Genomic DNA, 16,819 nt, shown 5'->3' with positions numbered 1-16,819 from the left:
TGTTTGGATTTACCTGTCTCTGTCCTTGGGAAAAAGCATTTCCAAGATGAACTCCGAGGCGAAAGGGGTTTTATTATTTCTTTTTAAATTAAAAAAATTTTTTTTATTGTGGAAGTAATGCATGGCATATATCATAAACTTAATGAAAAGTTAGAGTAGAACTCCCTCTGTCCTCCCTCTAAGTCTCACATCCACAGGTAGACTTTGATGATAATTGTCTTCTGTTGCCTTTCAGAACTTAGTCTAAGTAAAGCAAGTGTGAATGTAGACCCAGATGGGATCATACGACCAGAACAATCTACAACTTGATTTTCTCACTTAATGAAATACACTGAATATCTTTTTACAGTATATAGATCTATGAGACTTACTTTGGATGAAAGTTTTTTGTTTTTTTTTTTAAATAAAACATTTAAGAAGACAGTTTAAGCCAACAAAAGATTAGCAGCTTTAACCCAGCAACTGTTTTTATTTCTGAGCCTTACCTTCTAATCTGTACATGGCTGTTTCTCACGCCTACACATCCTCTCCTCTTTTGTGTCTGGTTGAGGCCTGCATGTGCTCAGAGTTAACATTCCCCCAAGTGCTAAGCTCCTGGGGGCAGGTTGCATAGACCAAGGGGAGCAGGAGCAATGCCCAGGCCCTGGGATGACCGGTGATGAGATTAGGCCTATCTCACGTTGGTTTGTGCTGGGCTGTCAACTCTTTGAAGGCAGGTCCGCAACTGCTCTCCTATTTTGAGCATCACGGCAGCACTGGGACAGAGGCCAGAGGTCTCCAAATCTTCTGTGACTTCTCTTTGCTCTCTCTCTTCTCTCACTCTTGGAAAAATTAAACTTTTCCCTCAAGGTCAGGATCAAATGCCGTCTCTCCTGGCAAAGCCTGCCATGATCCACTCCCTCTACACCTACCCCCTCTACCACACCCCCTCTATGGACTGTATTACCTCTTATTCTGGACCCACACCTCTGTTAAGTGCTAATGTCATCATACCTCATGTTACACAGAAGGTTAACCTGGTCATCTTCCCTGCTGCACCCAGGGTCCTCCATGCTGGGATCCTGCATACTTTATCTTTTATCCATTCATTTTCTGCCCCTATCCGCCTCCCCCCCACACCCTCCACCCTGCCACAACCCCTATAGCGTCCAGCCCAGGCCTTTTACGCTTGATAAGCGCTCAACTCCCACAGACACCACAGTTAACTGCAGAGCTGTTTGGAACCTGCCTTGGTTCCAAAAGCTCAGCCAAGCCCCCAGCTCCCATAGGCCTTGGAATGCACGAAGGTCCAGGATTCCCCAAACACAAAGTGAGAAACAAAACACACTCCATTTCCTGGACACATATTATTTTTTTCTTCTTACTCTTTTTTTTTTTTCTTTTTGGCTGCTCCACGCAGCATGCAGGATCTTAGTTCCCCAACCAGGGATCGAACCCAGGCTCCCTGCAGTGGAAATGCGGAGTCTTAACCACTGGACCGCCAGGGAAGTCCCCATTACTCTTTTTTTTTTTTTTTTTTATTGAAGTATAGTTGATTTATAATGTTGTGTTAGTTTCAGGTATACAGGAAAGTGATTTTAGTTATATATATATATGTATATACTTTTTCAGATTCTTTTCCATTATAGGTTATTATAAGATATTGAATATAGTTCCCTGTGCTATACAGTAGGTCCTTGTTGTTTATTTTATATATAATAGTGGACACACATTATTGTATTTAATCCTGGTAGCACCTTGTGAAGCAGCTGCTATTCCCATTTTACACATGAAGAAATTCAGTCTCCAAAATGTTAGGTAACTGGCTCAAGAAATACAGACCACCTACCTTATCAAGGAGAAGGCAAGTGGGAAATTCCACTTCATGCAACACAGCAAATCTCAGAGAAAGTCAGAAATAAAAGCCAGAAACTTCTCTAGCCAGAGCCCTGTTTGCCTCCCTGGGCTGGGATTCTTGTGCTTGTCTGATCACACACATGCCTTATATTTCCTGCTGCTGGGAAAGTGAAAGTGACCGACCTAAGTTAAGAATCTTCCGCCCTCATGTCAGTATCTGTGCCGAGGACTTCCCATCTTCCAGAACAATATGAGCTGGATCACATTCCCACTTCACAGTTGTGAAAACTGAGGCTCAGAGAAGTTCTACAGTGGCGGCTGGTCACTCATGCCAAAAAAGCTTTCTTACCACTAACACCGAGCTTGTCTGTGCTGGGCCCAGGAAGCCCTCAGCTTGATGTTAGTGGCAAGGAAGTCTTTTGGGCCACAGCTGCGCCCCAGACAAGCCAGTGGTTTCCAAAATGTGAGTGAGCACGTGTGGATGTGTAAGTGCACGTCTGTACTCATTGTCACATTCCAGAGACTCTTCCCAGGCACCCACTGTGTGCTGGGCACTGTGATGGATAGAGGAGACTTAGGGCTCAGGCCTTACCCTAGAAGAGATTAGGGCTCAGTTGTGGCACAGGGGTACTCTCCTCGAAAGCTAATGAAATGAGATGTTGGAACAGGCCACAAGCTAATAGGGGGACCCCCAAACATGTGCCAGTCGTTCAGTGGAGGAAGCTGTGTGGGGCGGCTCCTTGCGGTCTAATCCTGGAGATGGCACATTCCCACCTCAAGGTCAGGGCTCTGCCAAAGACTGAGAAGCAGCAGGCCCGGGCTCGGGCAAGAGGGAGCATGGAGAGGGTTGAAGGGAGGGGGCTGCCAGCAGGACAGGCGACTGCAGGGGCCCTGGATGACAGAGGCCCTGGAGGAAGGAGGGAGGCGCCTTTATCACCCATTGTCAGGCAAACAAAGCACAAAGCCACTCAAACAAAGTGGCTTCATTGCACGTGCTTCAGTCAGAAGCTGGCACATGGTGCAAACCGCTTGCCCCGAGGTAGCGGTCTCATTGAGCTCAGTTTGCATTATGAAAATTGTAAGAGCGAGAGGGAGGTCCTATGTGAGGATAACTGAAACCATTATATACCTGTATCTACGGGACACACTTTCCTTTCTACTTATATATCGCCAGCGTGTACATTTTGCATTGTGTTGTTTTTTGACTCAACATTGTTTTATGTATACCTTTCCATGTATCCAGAGTCCGTATAACCTAAAAATATTTTTGTTTCAAAATAATTTCAAATTTAATAGAAACATTTTCAGAATAACAGAATTCCTGTATATCCTTTATCCACATACCAGGTTTTAACATTTTGTCACCTCATCTCTTGCTCTCTCCCTCCTTCCCCGCTGTCTCCTTCTCCTCCTGCCTTTCTTCCCTCTTTTTCCTTCCTTCAGTTTCTCCTTTCCTTCCCTTCTTTCTTTTAGTCTGTCTATCTACCTATCTACCTACCTACTTACCTATTATTGTTTCCGAGTCATTTGGGAGTTGGTTGCGGACATTATGCCTCTTTATCCTCAATGCTTCATTATGCATCTCCTAGGGACACGGGCGTTCTCTTTCATAACCACAGTACAACTTTCAAATTCAGGACCTTTCACTCTGATACAATATTTTTTTTTAAACATCTTTATTGAAGTATAATTGCTTTACAATGGTGTGTCAGTTTCTGCTCTATGACGAAGTGAATCAGTTATACATATACATATGTTCCCATATCTCTTCCCTCTTGCATCTCCCTCCCTCCCACCCTCCCTATCCCACCCCTCTAGGTGGTCACAAAGCACCGAGCTGATCTCCCTGTGCTATGCGGCTGCTTCCCACTAGCTGTCTATTTTACGTTTGGTAGTGTATATATGTCCATGACACTCTCTCACCCTGTCACATCTCACCCCTCCCCCTCCCCATATCCTCAAGTCCATTCTCTAGTAGGTCTGTGTCTTTATTCCCATCTTGCCACTAGGTTCTTCATGACCTTTTTTTTTTTTTTCCTTAGATTCCACATATATGTGTTAGCATACTGTATTTGTTTTTCTCTTTCTGACTTACTTCACTCTGTATGACAGACTCTAACTCCATCCACCTCATTACAAATACCTCCATTTCATTTCTTTTTATGGCTGAGTAATATTCCATTGTATATATGTGCCACATCTTCTTTATCCATTCATCCGATGATGGACACTTAGGTTGCTTCCATGTCCTGGCTATTGTAAATAGAGCTGCAATGAACATTGTGGTACATGACTCTTTTTGAATTATGGTTTTCTCAGGGTATATGCCCAGTAGTGGGATTGCTGGGTCGTATGGTAGTTCTATTTTTAGTTTTTTAAGGAACCTCCGTACTGTTCTCCATAGTGGCTGTATCAATTTACATTCCCACCAACAGTGCAAGAGTGTTGCCTTTTCTCCACACCCTCTCCAGCATTTATTGTTTCTAGATTTTTTGATGATGGCCATTCTGACCCGTGTGAGATGATACCTCATTGTAATTTTGATTTGCATTTCTCTAATGATTAATGATGTTGAGCATTCTTTCATGTGTCTGTTGGCAATCTGTGATACAATATTTTTATCTAAGCTATCATTCTTGTTCCAATTTTGTCAATTTTCCCATTAGTGTTCTTTAAAAAAAATTTTTTTTAAATTTTATACAATTTTAAAAGGTTAAACTCCATTTACAGTTATTACAAAATATTGGATATGTTCCCCGTGTTGTATAATACATCGTTGTAGCCTATCTTACACCCAACTGTTTGTACCTCCCACTCCCCAGCTAGTGTTTTTTATTTATATATTTATTTAAAATATTTTATTTATTTATTTAGTTGTGCCGGGTCTTAGTTGCAGCAGGCGGGCTCCTTAGTTGCAGCACGCGAACTCTTAGTTGCAGCATGCATGTGGGATCTACTTCCCTGACCAGGGATTGAACCTGGGCCCCCTGCATTGGGAGCTTGGAGTCTTAACCACTGCGCCACCAGGGAAGTCCGCCAACTAGCAGTTTTTCTCCCTGCTAAACAGGATCCAGTGAAGATCATATATTGCATCTCCTTGTCATGTATCTTTAGTCTCCTTTAATCTGAAACAGTTCCTCAGCCTTCCTTTGACTTTCATGACAAGATATTTTTGAAGAATACTGGCCTTTTAAAACAAATAGATACACTCCGTATGTTTTCATTAACTTCATAATAATCTGCTATATAAACATCCCCAATTTACTAAACTTTCCCTATTGTTTCTCACTACTAAAAATAAGTGTTTCTGTGAACGTATTTGTTAATTTCCTCTCTCTGCATTATTTCTGCCAGTGTATTCCCAGAGGTGGAATACAAGGTCAGAGGTTATGGCTGATTTGTGTAATGGTTGAAACTGGAAATACTGAACCAGTTTACCAGGTCACCAGCATGTGCTTATTTCCTTATGGCTTTGCCAATACCCTTTCGTTATTTTTGTGTATTTTTGTGTAGTTTAAGAGTTTTGTAAAGATACCTTAATGTTTTCACTGTGGAGAAATTTAAAGTGGTTGAAGTCTTCTGTGCTTCTCCCTTAATTCCAAATCTTGTTCTCTGTGCTACTTTACCTTTTTTCATGGTGTTTCTATTTCATTTTCATAGATATTTTGAAGTTCTGATAGCAACACAGGCAGGTAAGGCAAGTATAATCATTCCCATTTTATAAGTGATGAAAATGAGGCCCCGTCAGGACTAGAGGCAGAGGTCTTCCTGTAGACTGATGGTGTTGCCTTCCTCCCCCGAGAGGTAGAGGGGATTCAAGGTCTTTGGGGGGCCCCAGAATTCCAGCAAAGGATTCCACTTCTTTGTCTCTACTTTTAGAAGCTGGCTGGAGTGTTTTTTTTTTTTTTTTTTGGCCACGCCACATGTGGCTTGTGGGATTTTAGTTCCCAGACCAGGGATTGAACCTGGGCCCTCAGCAGTGAAAGCCCAGAGTCCTAACCACTGGACCACCAGGGAATTCCTTGGAATGGTTCTGTAAGTTTTCTGTGAGGTGCTATTGGGAGAGGGGGTGCTTGAGGAGAAGTGTGTTTTGAGGGCGAAGGAGAGAGCTTGGTTTCCCTGTATTCTCCCTTGCTGGGAAGACCAAGGTGAGGGTTAAGAGCCGCGGCCAGTGGTAGGAGTTAGGACCTTAGGTGCCCATCACCTCAGCTGCAGTAAAGCACCAGGGCTCTGGCAGTGCAGGTGGGAGGTCATGTGAGGCCCTCCAGAGCCTCCCACAGAGGAGTTGCTGCAGCCTTCAGAGTCTCTCTCCTGGAGATTGCTCTAGCCCCCAGAGCAGCCTTCAACAGGCTTTAAAGCCCAAGAACTTTAACCTGCAAGGGCTCCGACATTGTCTAGTGCAAAGGTTGGGAAACTATAGCCCTACAGTCAAATCCAGCCTGCCACCTACTTTCAATGGCCCTGGAGCTAAGAATTTTTTTTTTTTTACAAAGTGTGTGTGTGTGTGTTTTTTTTAACTTTATTGGAGTATAATTGCTTTACAATGTTGTGTTAGTTTCTACTGTATAACAAAGTGAATCAGCTATACGTATACATATATCCCCATATCCCCTCCCTCTTGAGCCTCCCTCCCATCCTCCTTTTCCCACCCCTCTAGGTGGTCACAAACACCGAAGGAATGGGTTTTATAGATGACCAGTTGCAATAGATTAGATGGTTGGAACACTAACTTTGGACCCCAATTAAGCAAACTGTTACCTGTCCCTGCAATTCCATTCTTCTTATGGCAGACCTGTATTACAAAAAACAAACAAAGCAGAATAAGACAAATGCAATTCTTATTATATTTTGAGCTTCATCAGTTAAAATTTTGTGGAAATTTAGTTTTCTCCTTTGTTATGTAAGTACCTACTCTGCGCTTCCGGTGCAGGAGGTTCGGGTTCGATCCTGGGTCGGGGAACTGGGATTCCACATGGTGCAGGGCCAAAAATAATAATAATAATAATAATAATAAATAATAATATCCTGGATTTTACTTCTTGGCTCTCAATGCCTAAAATATTTACCATCCGACTCTTTGTGGAAAAAGTGTGTCTACTCCAGTATGGTTTACTAGTTAAGCAGCAAAACTTTAAAAAAGTGACTTATTCTGGGGTGGGGGACAGGGTAGAAACAGATCAAAGTGAGGTGCAGTTATGGAAAAGGAGGAAGAAGAGGTGAGCAGCGGTCCAGCTGCGCTCCTTCCCTGCCCTCCGTCTCACAGCCTGTGAGGAACCTCCGAGAAGCCCAGTTTCAGAACCACTGTCCATGTCAGTCTGTCCTGTCCTGCAGGGAGTGCTGGGGTGGAAGACGGGAAGGGAGGTCTGGGTATTAGGGATTGTGCATCCTCTCTAAACCTGGCCCTGCATTGGTCACGGGCTGCTACCTAGTTTAGTCCTCTTGCAGCCCTACGGGGTGGCCGGTGTTTCTCCCACTTTGCAGATAAGGAAGCTGAAGCTTGGAGAACTTAACTAACTTGCCGAGGGAAGTGTCAGAGCCGGGATTTAAACCCATGACTTCTGACCCCTGGTCCAGTGCTCTTTGTGGGGGGTGGGGGGCACCAAGCTGCCCAAGATTTTTCTTTCTGCCTGTGACCCTGGGCTCCCCTCCAGAGAACAGGGGAGGAGGTGGATACTACTGTTTAGTGGTTTATTGGGGAATCTGCTGAGAGCCCGGTTGTCCTTGTCTAATCCATTTCCACGGCTGACACTGCTCCCCTGCCCACGCCCACCCCCTGGCTGCCTGCATCTAAGCCTGAGACCTCAGAACCCTCATCTTGAATCCTGAGCTGCTGGTCTTTGGTGGCCTGGCCACAGGGCCTGGAGGGTGATGAATTATCTTTCCCTCCTGGGGGTGAGGTTTATTTGGCACCCTGGGCCCAGGGCCCACCAGCTGAAGAGGAGAACTTGGCTGCTCAGGGGCTGCAGTACGGTCCTGGGAGGCAAACGCTCCTACTGGTGTTTTGGAGGAGACAGGGCAGAGGGGGAAAGGCAGCCGAGGGCCCCAGCAGGAGGACGGGCTCGGGGCAGCAGGCTGATGAGCCCTAGCCTGGTGGTGACTGCTCTGGGTGCTGCAGCCACCGGGCCCAGGTGTGATCCTGGCTCTGCTACTGTGAGCCGCTGGACCTGGGGCAGCTTCACGCTCACAGGCTCTGTTTCTTTGTGCTAAGATGGTCCCATTTCTCACAGGGTTGTTTTCCAGCCTTCTGGGGTCCCCTCCTTTAATGTCCGAATAAGAATAATGAGCATTCCATTCCAGGGCAACAGGAAGTCCTGTTCCTGACTGAGCATTTCTGGGTCTCCCCAGGGAGTGCTCACATCCTCCTTGATGTCTTAGGTCCTTGGACTCAAGGACCTCTTTCTCCTTCGAGACAAGGCAGCACTCCCTCTTGTGACCCTGTCTCAGGCACGGACTCAGGCCCGTTTCTGAGTGCCTCCCTTGCCACTGAGGCTGCTTGCAGGATAAACTGAGTTTCGGGTAGTGAGAGGAATTTCTGCACAGAGAAGGAAACAACTTAAAGTGGGGTAATAGATACCTCCACTCCTCTGACTCCTGCCATCTGCCATGATGCTGGGGCCTTCCAGGACCCCTCCCCAGGCCCGAGATCTGCTACCATCCTTACACTTACCTCCCCAAAGAGACGCCCTATTCTTTCACATATAGGAAGTTTAGGTCCTTGTTACAGCCTCTCCCTGAAAGGACCCTGGGCCTCTCTTTTCCAGAACCAAAGGTCCTTTAAAGTTTTTCCCATGCAAAAAGCCGTCTCTGACCATTCCCCCACCCCACCTCCACCCCATTTCGGAGTCTTTTGCCTTCCTTATTACCAGTAACAGTTCTGAGCAGCTTTCAAAGTGATTCTTTTCCCATTCCTAGCACAGATGTAAGGGGCGTAGCATGGCATGTGGGAAGTACCCAGCAAACGGTTGCAGATATGGACAAGGTGATGCTAAAAGCCCAGCGGTCAGTTGTTTTGAAGAGCTCATAAGGAGGAGCGGGTTGGGCTGCTTCTCCTCTGTTACCTCATTTGATCATGAGCCTCCACATTGGGGTAGGTGGGCAGGTAGGAAGTCACCGTCCCCATTTTACAGATACGGAAACAGAGGCACAATGACCCAGCCCTACTCTTGAGAGCAGGGCGGCCAGATGGAGTGGAGATAAGGCTGTGTGTCCACAGGGGTTTGTAAACACAGGTCCAAGTAGCAATCTTGAAAAGATTTCTTAGAGAAAGAGATTGTATAAGACACCTTTGGACCCAGCTAAGTCAGCAGTGTTTCCAGAGTTTGGAATTGTGAAATTCTTTCTGACGTTTCAGCTGAGCCCTGATGTAAGAGCCTTCCTGGGGTCCACACATGCCTCTGAGATTTCAGCTTTCTGCTGGCCAGGAAGCGCTGCCAGGCCCTGGCTAAGCCTGTTTGGCTCCGCCAACCGCCACCCCAATCCCCCTGGTTCCCAGTGTTGTTACCATCCAGGAAGTTCTGCGGCTGGACCATCTCTGGGGCAGCTGATCCACCCCTCTCCAATACACAGTCAAGAATTTGTCTCTCAGGCTCAGGTATTAAACCTAGGTACGAATCCCAGTTTTACTACTCACTGCCTGTGTTACCTTGGGTAAGTTACTTCACCTCTCTGAGCCTTGGTTTTCTCATCTGTGAAATTGAGAACATACCACCTACCTTATCAGGCCAAGATTTGAACCTCCATCTCTCCTGACTCTAGAGGATTGAGTGAGATTATGACCGAAACATGTAGCACAGTGATTGTCATCTTGGGTAGTACATATGAATCACAGAGGAGGTTTAAAACAAACACACATGTATACATGCCAGGGATTCAGATTTACAAGGTCTGGGGTGGGGCTCTGGCATCCATATTTTTTAAAGTGTCCCAATTTGTGTAGACTATACACCTGGATCCAAGATCACTTCTTCAAAATGGTACTTGAGACACAAAGTAAGCTCCCAGAGCTGTTGGTTTACTCCTTCCTTCCCTGATTGAGCAAATCTCTTTATTATCCTCTATCGCAGTGGGCCATGTTAATTTTACCTCTTTGTCTTCGCTCACAAAGACCCCTGCCGGGATTCCCACCTAACCCTCCACTTGTGCATGGTGTCTGTCATACCCAGTATTCCTTTCTTGCTAAAACTACCCTCTTTCCTCTTCCGCCCTGAGCCCCTCACAGCCCCCTGCCCCATAGAGTGGAGCTGGGCTGGCTCTTGTGCAGGGGTGGCCCCTGATTGGAACAGGGATGGTCACTTGACCCAAGAGTGACCCATTCATTGGCTATTTGGTATCCTATGAGATGGCTGGGCTGAAAAAGCTCTGCCCACTAGGACCAGTGATATATTAGCTAAAAGCCAATTAGATGGCCTCTCTCTGAGACTTGATTCACAGTGAGGAGGGAATGGGGCTGCCACAGAAGATGCAGTGATTCCACGAGCTAATTCCTTTGCGGCTTTCTCTTCCTGTGTGTATCCTTCCAGTGATCGCCTTTTCCCCAAAGAGCCTAGGTAGCATGCCTTCCCTGTGTTATCTGTGTCTCACCCATGCCTGGAGCCCTGCTCCAGTTCTACCCATGCCCAAGTTCTGCTTCCTTACAGAGGCCTGTCCTGACTACTGCAGGCATGTTGACTGCAGGCAGGGTTGGGTGCACCTGTTCTACATTCCTACAGCATGTTGTGGATTCCCTAGTCATCATTATTTGCCTTTGAGTCTGTTCCCGCCGTCTCTGGCATCGCCCCTTAACAAAAAGCTACCCTAAAGCAGCTTGCAGTCCAGTGAGCTTTCCGATCATAGGATCTGGAGGTCATTCTCTTTTATCTCCCAGTGCCTTACCCAGTGATAGGCACATAGTAGGTACACAATAAATGCTCGAATGAGTTCTGGTTTCAGTTGGCTCCCAGGGTCTCTATTCTGGCTTTGCACTGTGACCTTAATCAAGTTTCTCTTCCTCTCTGGTTCTCAGTCCCATTTCCCCCCTCAGCTCTAAAATGTCATGATTCTATGAAATACCCATCAAACATCTATTGGGTAGGAGATGCTTTGATGGGCATAGGGAGGGGTGGAGAGGGGAGTGAGTGCAGAGATATAGTTTATACCTTCTAGGAGCTTATAGAGAGGTTGCAGGGGCACATAAACAAACAAATAACCAAAACAGCCCATTGAGAGTATCAGGCTCGGCAGCAATTCAAGAGCTATCAGAACATAGTGGAGCCAAAAGAACATTCCAGACAATCTATGTGATACTGGTTCAGAACGTGGCTACCTCCATGGACTGGCACAGTCAGAGAAGGTTTTGGGAGGTGAGAGCTAAGTGAGGCACTGAAGAATGGGTGGGATTTGAATAGGCTGAGCAGTGAGTGTGGGCATTCTAGGAAAAGGTGGACTTGAGCCTCCCAAATAGACAGGAAAATGCAAGGTGTGTTTGTGAGGGTGGGTCCCCTGGAAACTGGATGACGTGTTCTGATAGGGAAGCAGTGCGTGAGCCTGGAGTAGCAAGGAGGGGATGGACAAAAGTCTAAGCTGCCATTAAAGTTTTACTAGTGTTGGTATTGATCACAGTGAGGGGAGGTGGGAAGGATGAGGGGAAGTTAGGACTATGGTTGATTTAATTGTCTTTTACTTATACTCTCTGTATTTTCTAAAAAAAACTTTAAACATGTATTTCTTATGTCATATAGAACAAATTGCTTTTTAAGTATTTCATGCTCAGGAGTTTGGACTTCATACTGGTTTTAAGCTGGAAGAAAGGTTAATGGGATTGAATGGGGAAAAGGGTCATGGGAGACTTCCCTGGTGGCGCAGTGGTTAAGAATCCACCTGCCAATGCAGGGGACATGGGTTCGATCCCTGGTCTGGGAAGATCCCACATGCCGCGGAGCAACTAAGCCTGTGTGCCACAACTACTGAGCCTGCGCTCTAGAGCCCACAAGCCACAACTACCGAGCCCACGTGCCACAACTACTGAAGCCCGCATGCCTAGAGCCCGTGCTCCGCAACAAGAGAAGCCACCGCAATGAGAAGCCCGTGCACCACAACGAAGAGTAGCCCCTGCTCGCCGCAACTAGAGAAAGCCCACACGCAGCAATGAAGACCCAGTGCAGCCAAAAAATAATTAATTAAAAAAAAAAAGGAAAGGGTCATGGGAGGTGGCCCAGTGAGGAGTGAATCGCTGTAAAGAATGTGAGCGGATGAGGACCTGGAAGCTTCTCAAGGGAGGGATGGAGGCTTCACTGACTTGTATCCTTCACACAGAAAGAAAGGTCTCAGTAAACCCTTGTAGAAAGATTAGCAAGTCAGGATGGCAGCCCCTAAGAGGGAAGGTAAAGTGGTGAGGATTCACACTCTTTCCTGCAGTGAGTCTCCCATCTCTTTTGCCAGAAAAATTCTGGCAGATACCCCGGGGGGTTTGGAAAGAGTCATTTGTCATGGTCATTGTCCTCACTGGGCCACTTCCCATGACCCTTTTCTTTTTTTTTAGATTAAATTTATTAATTTATTATTAATTAATTAATTTATTTATTTTTGGCTGCGTTGGTTGCTTTCTCTAGTTGCAGCGAGCAGGGGCTACTCTTCGGTGCGCAGGCTTCTCAAACTTAAAACTATTCAAATGTTAGTAACTGCAGGTGCTCATTTAACAATAACAGTGTTGTACATTTCTCTTCTCTCTGCGAAATTGCCCAAAAGCCTATAGCATTGCCAAGATTAGCTGACCCTTGCTGATGTTAACCAGCATTTGGATGGTGTACTCTAGGCCCATAGGAATATGTCTCTAATGTGTTTACCTTGCCTTTTTGTTGCCACCTTAGTTTCCTCTTTGCAGGGTAGGTGCTTCAAGGCTAGTGTCTAAGCCACATCATCCCTATAGTTTGTCTGATACAGAGTCAGGAATAAGTGGCTGGCAGATTAAACTGAAGGATGTGGCTAATTTAGCCCATTACTTTGCCCACTCTACCTGTCCAAAGTTACCTCTCTATACTTCCTAACCTTTCTCACTCCAGCTGCACTGTCCAAGCCTTTTTAAAAAAATTTTTTATTGGAGTATAGTTGATTTACAATGTTGTGTTAGTTTCAGGTGTACAGAAAAGTGAATCAGTTATACATATACATATATCCACTCATTTTTAGATTCTTTTCCCATATAGGTCATTGCAGAGTATTGAGTAGAGTTCCCTGTGCTATACAACAGGTCCTTATTAGTTATCTCTTTTATGTTTAGTAGTGTGTTTATGTTAATCCCAACCTCCACCTTTCCCCTTTGGTAACCATAAGTTTGTTTTCTAAGTCTGTGAGTCTGTTTCTGTTTTGTAAATAAGTTCATTTGTGTCATTTTTTAGATTCCACATCCAAGCCTTTTCATGACATGTTCTTTTCCTCCTTCTGAGCACCTTCTCTCTCATCTTCCTTCCTTTCTTCTACTAGTTGTACTCAGCCCTCAAGTCCAGTGAAAATCCCTCCTATCCTTCTGAAGCCTTCCCGTGGGTATTTCCCCCAGCTTCAGCCATCTATCCAGCTTCCAGCATCCATAGCCCTTACAATCTCTGCCTCATACATAATTGTTCTGAAGCAGAAGGTTTCCTGGAGGTTCATTCTGTATTCTGAGTCAAACTGTGAGCCCCTTGTAGGCAGAGGCCAAGGTTTACCATTCTTAGTGTTCCCACCACCTCTAGCATAGAGCTGGATCCATAGTAGGTGCTCAACAAACACAGGGGCTGGTGTAACCATAAATTGTACTCAGCCAGCACTGAGCCCCCGAGGGCTTGAGTTTGTGTTTCTAAGACCAGGAGAAGGTAGAAATGCAGTGGCATTATTTTCATCACAGCCCTGTTCACACGACCTTCTTTGTTTTCTTGCCTGGAGGGGGTGGAGCAGGGGAACAGGCCAAGTGTGCAGAGCTGTTTGACATCCCAGCAGCTGTACAGAATGCTCACTTGTTCTCCCCTTCCATGTGCCAGAATTGCCGCACATCACAGCTTCTTCCTGCACTGGTGTTAGCCTAGTGGCCTCTGTCCTGCTCCTGCTTTTCCAGGAATTGGCTGAGCCTGGTTCTGCGAACCCCAAAGGGGTATCTAGTCCCAGATAGAGAAGATGCCAGAGCTTCCCCTTGTGGGCAACGACCAATCTCAACTGAGGAGATGCCGTGGAAGTTCCAGGTCATGATTTTGGCTTTCTTGGGGCTGTCTGAGGATAAGAGAAATGCAAAGATTCATCTGTGGCATCTGAGCCATCAGCCATGGACTTAAAGAACTTGATTCAAGTCCCACTTTAGCTGTCAATATGCTTTGTGACTTTGGGCAAGACACTTTCCCTTTCTGGGTCATGGAGCATTTTGGTGGTGCAAGTGGAACCTGATTGCAGGTCTCCTCGCTCCTGGTGCTTCCTCTTTCTACTACTCCACAGAAACACTACAGGTATTTGATATCACACCAAGTCACCTACCCTTTCGCTTTTGACTTGTTCCTGTTAGTACCTGAGGTACTCTTAAGAGTAGGGACTTTCTTCAGAGGCCTGCTGTCAGAGATCTACCCCCAAAACGTGATTCTCCTACATTTCACTCCTTTAAGCCTCAGACTTCCTTGGGGCTACGTGATGGGTCTGTCTGTTTCTCTTCTTTTAAATTAAAGTATAGTTGATTTATAATGTTGTGTTAGTTTCTGGTGTACAGGAAACTGATTCAGTTATACATATATATATAACATATTCTTTTTCTTATTCTTTTGCATTATGGTTTATTACAGGATATTGAATATAGTTCCCTATGCTATACAGTAGGACCTGACCTTGTTATTTAGTGTCTGTCTCTTTTGACAGCTGCAGAGAGATCCTTCCAGAAAAGGTGGGCCAAGTGACACTGCTTTGTTGAAGCAAGTAAGGCCGTCCCATGACTGGGCTCCATAAAGCTTTGTCATACGAACAGATGAACGAGTGAATGAATGAATGAATTCTAGCAAGAGGCAAGAGAATCGATGAGGCCATGGGATCACCTGAATCATCACTGTAAGAGACCAGGGCAGTCTTGGGAAGACCCCTCCGTGAAACTGACCATCTTAGAGCAGCACTTGCCCAGTTTCCAGTCCTGATGAAATGGGTTCTGTCCCCCACTGCCACCCCAGCTCTTTCTCCATGTCGATGCATTCAGCAAGACCGTGCAGCGAGAGCTGGAGTGGGAGTAAAGGCGTCCTGGCTTTGGTTCTGCAGCTGCATGTGCTTAGGCAAATCCTTTCCCTCCGCAGGGGATCTCGGTTTCCCATCTCTAATGTTTAAGTGGCTTCCAGCACTAGCCTCTTGTGACTTTATGATCATGTGAAGCATCCTCGCTGGGTCAGAGGCCACCTACTCCCCAGGGCAGGAGTCACCAAGGGCCATGGCACAGTAAAGCCTCCGGTGCCACTGAGACTGCTGTTGCTGAGATTAGACAGGGATGCTTGGCATCGAGGCTGTGCCCAAGGCCTGTTTTAGCAACACGGCTAGTAAATATTGACTCTGTGGCACGAAAATGGAAAGCAGAGATGACTGTGTTAACTCACTCAAGGGGCAGAAGTTCACCAAGCCCTGATAAGACAAGACGTAGTTACGCAATCTGTGGGCGTATCATTGACAAATACGTTGTTTAGGGTTGGGGAGAGCTGAAAATAGGACAGGGGAACCTTCACGGCTGATCCACAGCTGCTGTCCCGTTGGCATAGGCTGGCCTGCTGGTTCATCGTTCATTTTTAAATGAATGGATACTTACATTCTTGAAGGATAGAGAAAAAAGACTGTAAGGAAATACACCAAAACATTCACTGTGACATTCTCTAGAGATGGTGAAATTGCCCGTAATTAAAACCTATTTTTCACACTGTCTGCAACAATCACATTACTTATAATCAGAAAAAGGTAATGTATTAGAAATAAAATACCCTTCTTTGAAGAGTCTGAAGGAACTTTCAGAATCTTCTAAGTACCTCAGATCTTTGTGTTTTGCCTACTGGATGTTGTAGAGTAACGTAGCTCTCAAAAAACGAGAAAAGTCCATATGAGAGAAGGTACTCTTCAGAATAAACCCTGATCTAAGCGTGTTTATGTATTGATTTGTACCCATGAAAGCAGAATGTGGTGGGAAAAAATTCCAATCACTTGAGATAGCAGGATTTTTTTTTTTCTATGTAAACAAACACTGCTTTGAGTGCTTTCTGTTTGCCAGCCCTGTATTGTACAGTGACCAGGCCCGGCTTGGCCCAGAGCTGGGCAGGTCTGAGCACAGGGCACTCTGGTAAGTGGTTCCAGTGGTTCTGGTAAGGTAGCAGGAGCCAGGTATGGAGGAGGGACTAGGCCTTAGAATTTGGAGGGCAGGGGTGGGAGTGCCATTATATTAATAATAATAATTATCACTGATTAAGCACCAACCATATGCCAGGAACCTTCCACATATTACTAATCCTTACAAAACTTTGTGTGATAGGCATTGGCTACCTTTTAGGGATGAGGAAAGCAAGGCTAGGAGAGTCACCTCCCAAAACTTCAGAGCCCATCAGCGGCAGGCTCTGGATTCAAACCCACATCTGCCTGACGGCAAAGCATTTGCTCGTCCCACCCTGCCAGGCTGCCTCTCGAGCAATTTAGGGTTTTACAGGAGAGCACAGACACCTGCAAAGGGAGCCTGAGCTAACAAGATGCATGCAGTCTCCATCCAGGACTGAGGGTCTTTGGAGGAAGACGCAGCCCCAAGCGTAAATCATCGGCGAGTAGCTACAGGTAGCATCCTTGTGTGCCAGCCCTGACCCCAGGACTGGGTCCATCTGCCCTCCTCGGCCCTGGGGCCACCCAGTGGGGCCATTGGGGCCACAAGAACCATGGGACAGGTGAGCCTTCTTTGAGGTTCCTTCTGGCCAGTCCAAAGGGCCCTTCATCCTCATCATCCCTTGTGTGATGGGGGAGGTCATTTGTTGGGGGGCAGTTGGAGTTT

General features: G+C 46.0%; 1 protein-coding gene across 3 annotated transcripts in view; it reads left to right on the top strand.

Annotated features, from left to right (window-relative positions):
• The window catches only part of DAPK2 (death associated protein kinase 2), a 128,647-nt gene that overhangs the window by 11,980 nt on the left and 99,848 nt on the right, over positions 1 to 16,819 (top strand). The window lies entirely within an intron of this gene.

The sequence above is a fragment of the Balaenoptera borealis genome (assembly GCF_965194805.1).
Source record: "Balaenoptera borealis genome assembly, chromosome: 3".
Classification (NCBI taxonomy): domain Eukaryota; kingdom Metazoa; phylum Chordata; class Mammalia; order Artiodactyla; family Balaenopteridae; genus Balaenoptera; species Balaenoptera borealis.
Note: the sequence above shows the minus strand (reverse complement) of the source record. Positions and strands in the feature narration are given on the sequence as shown.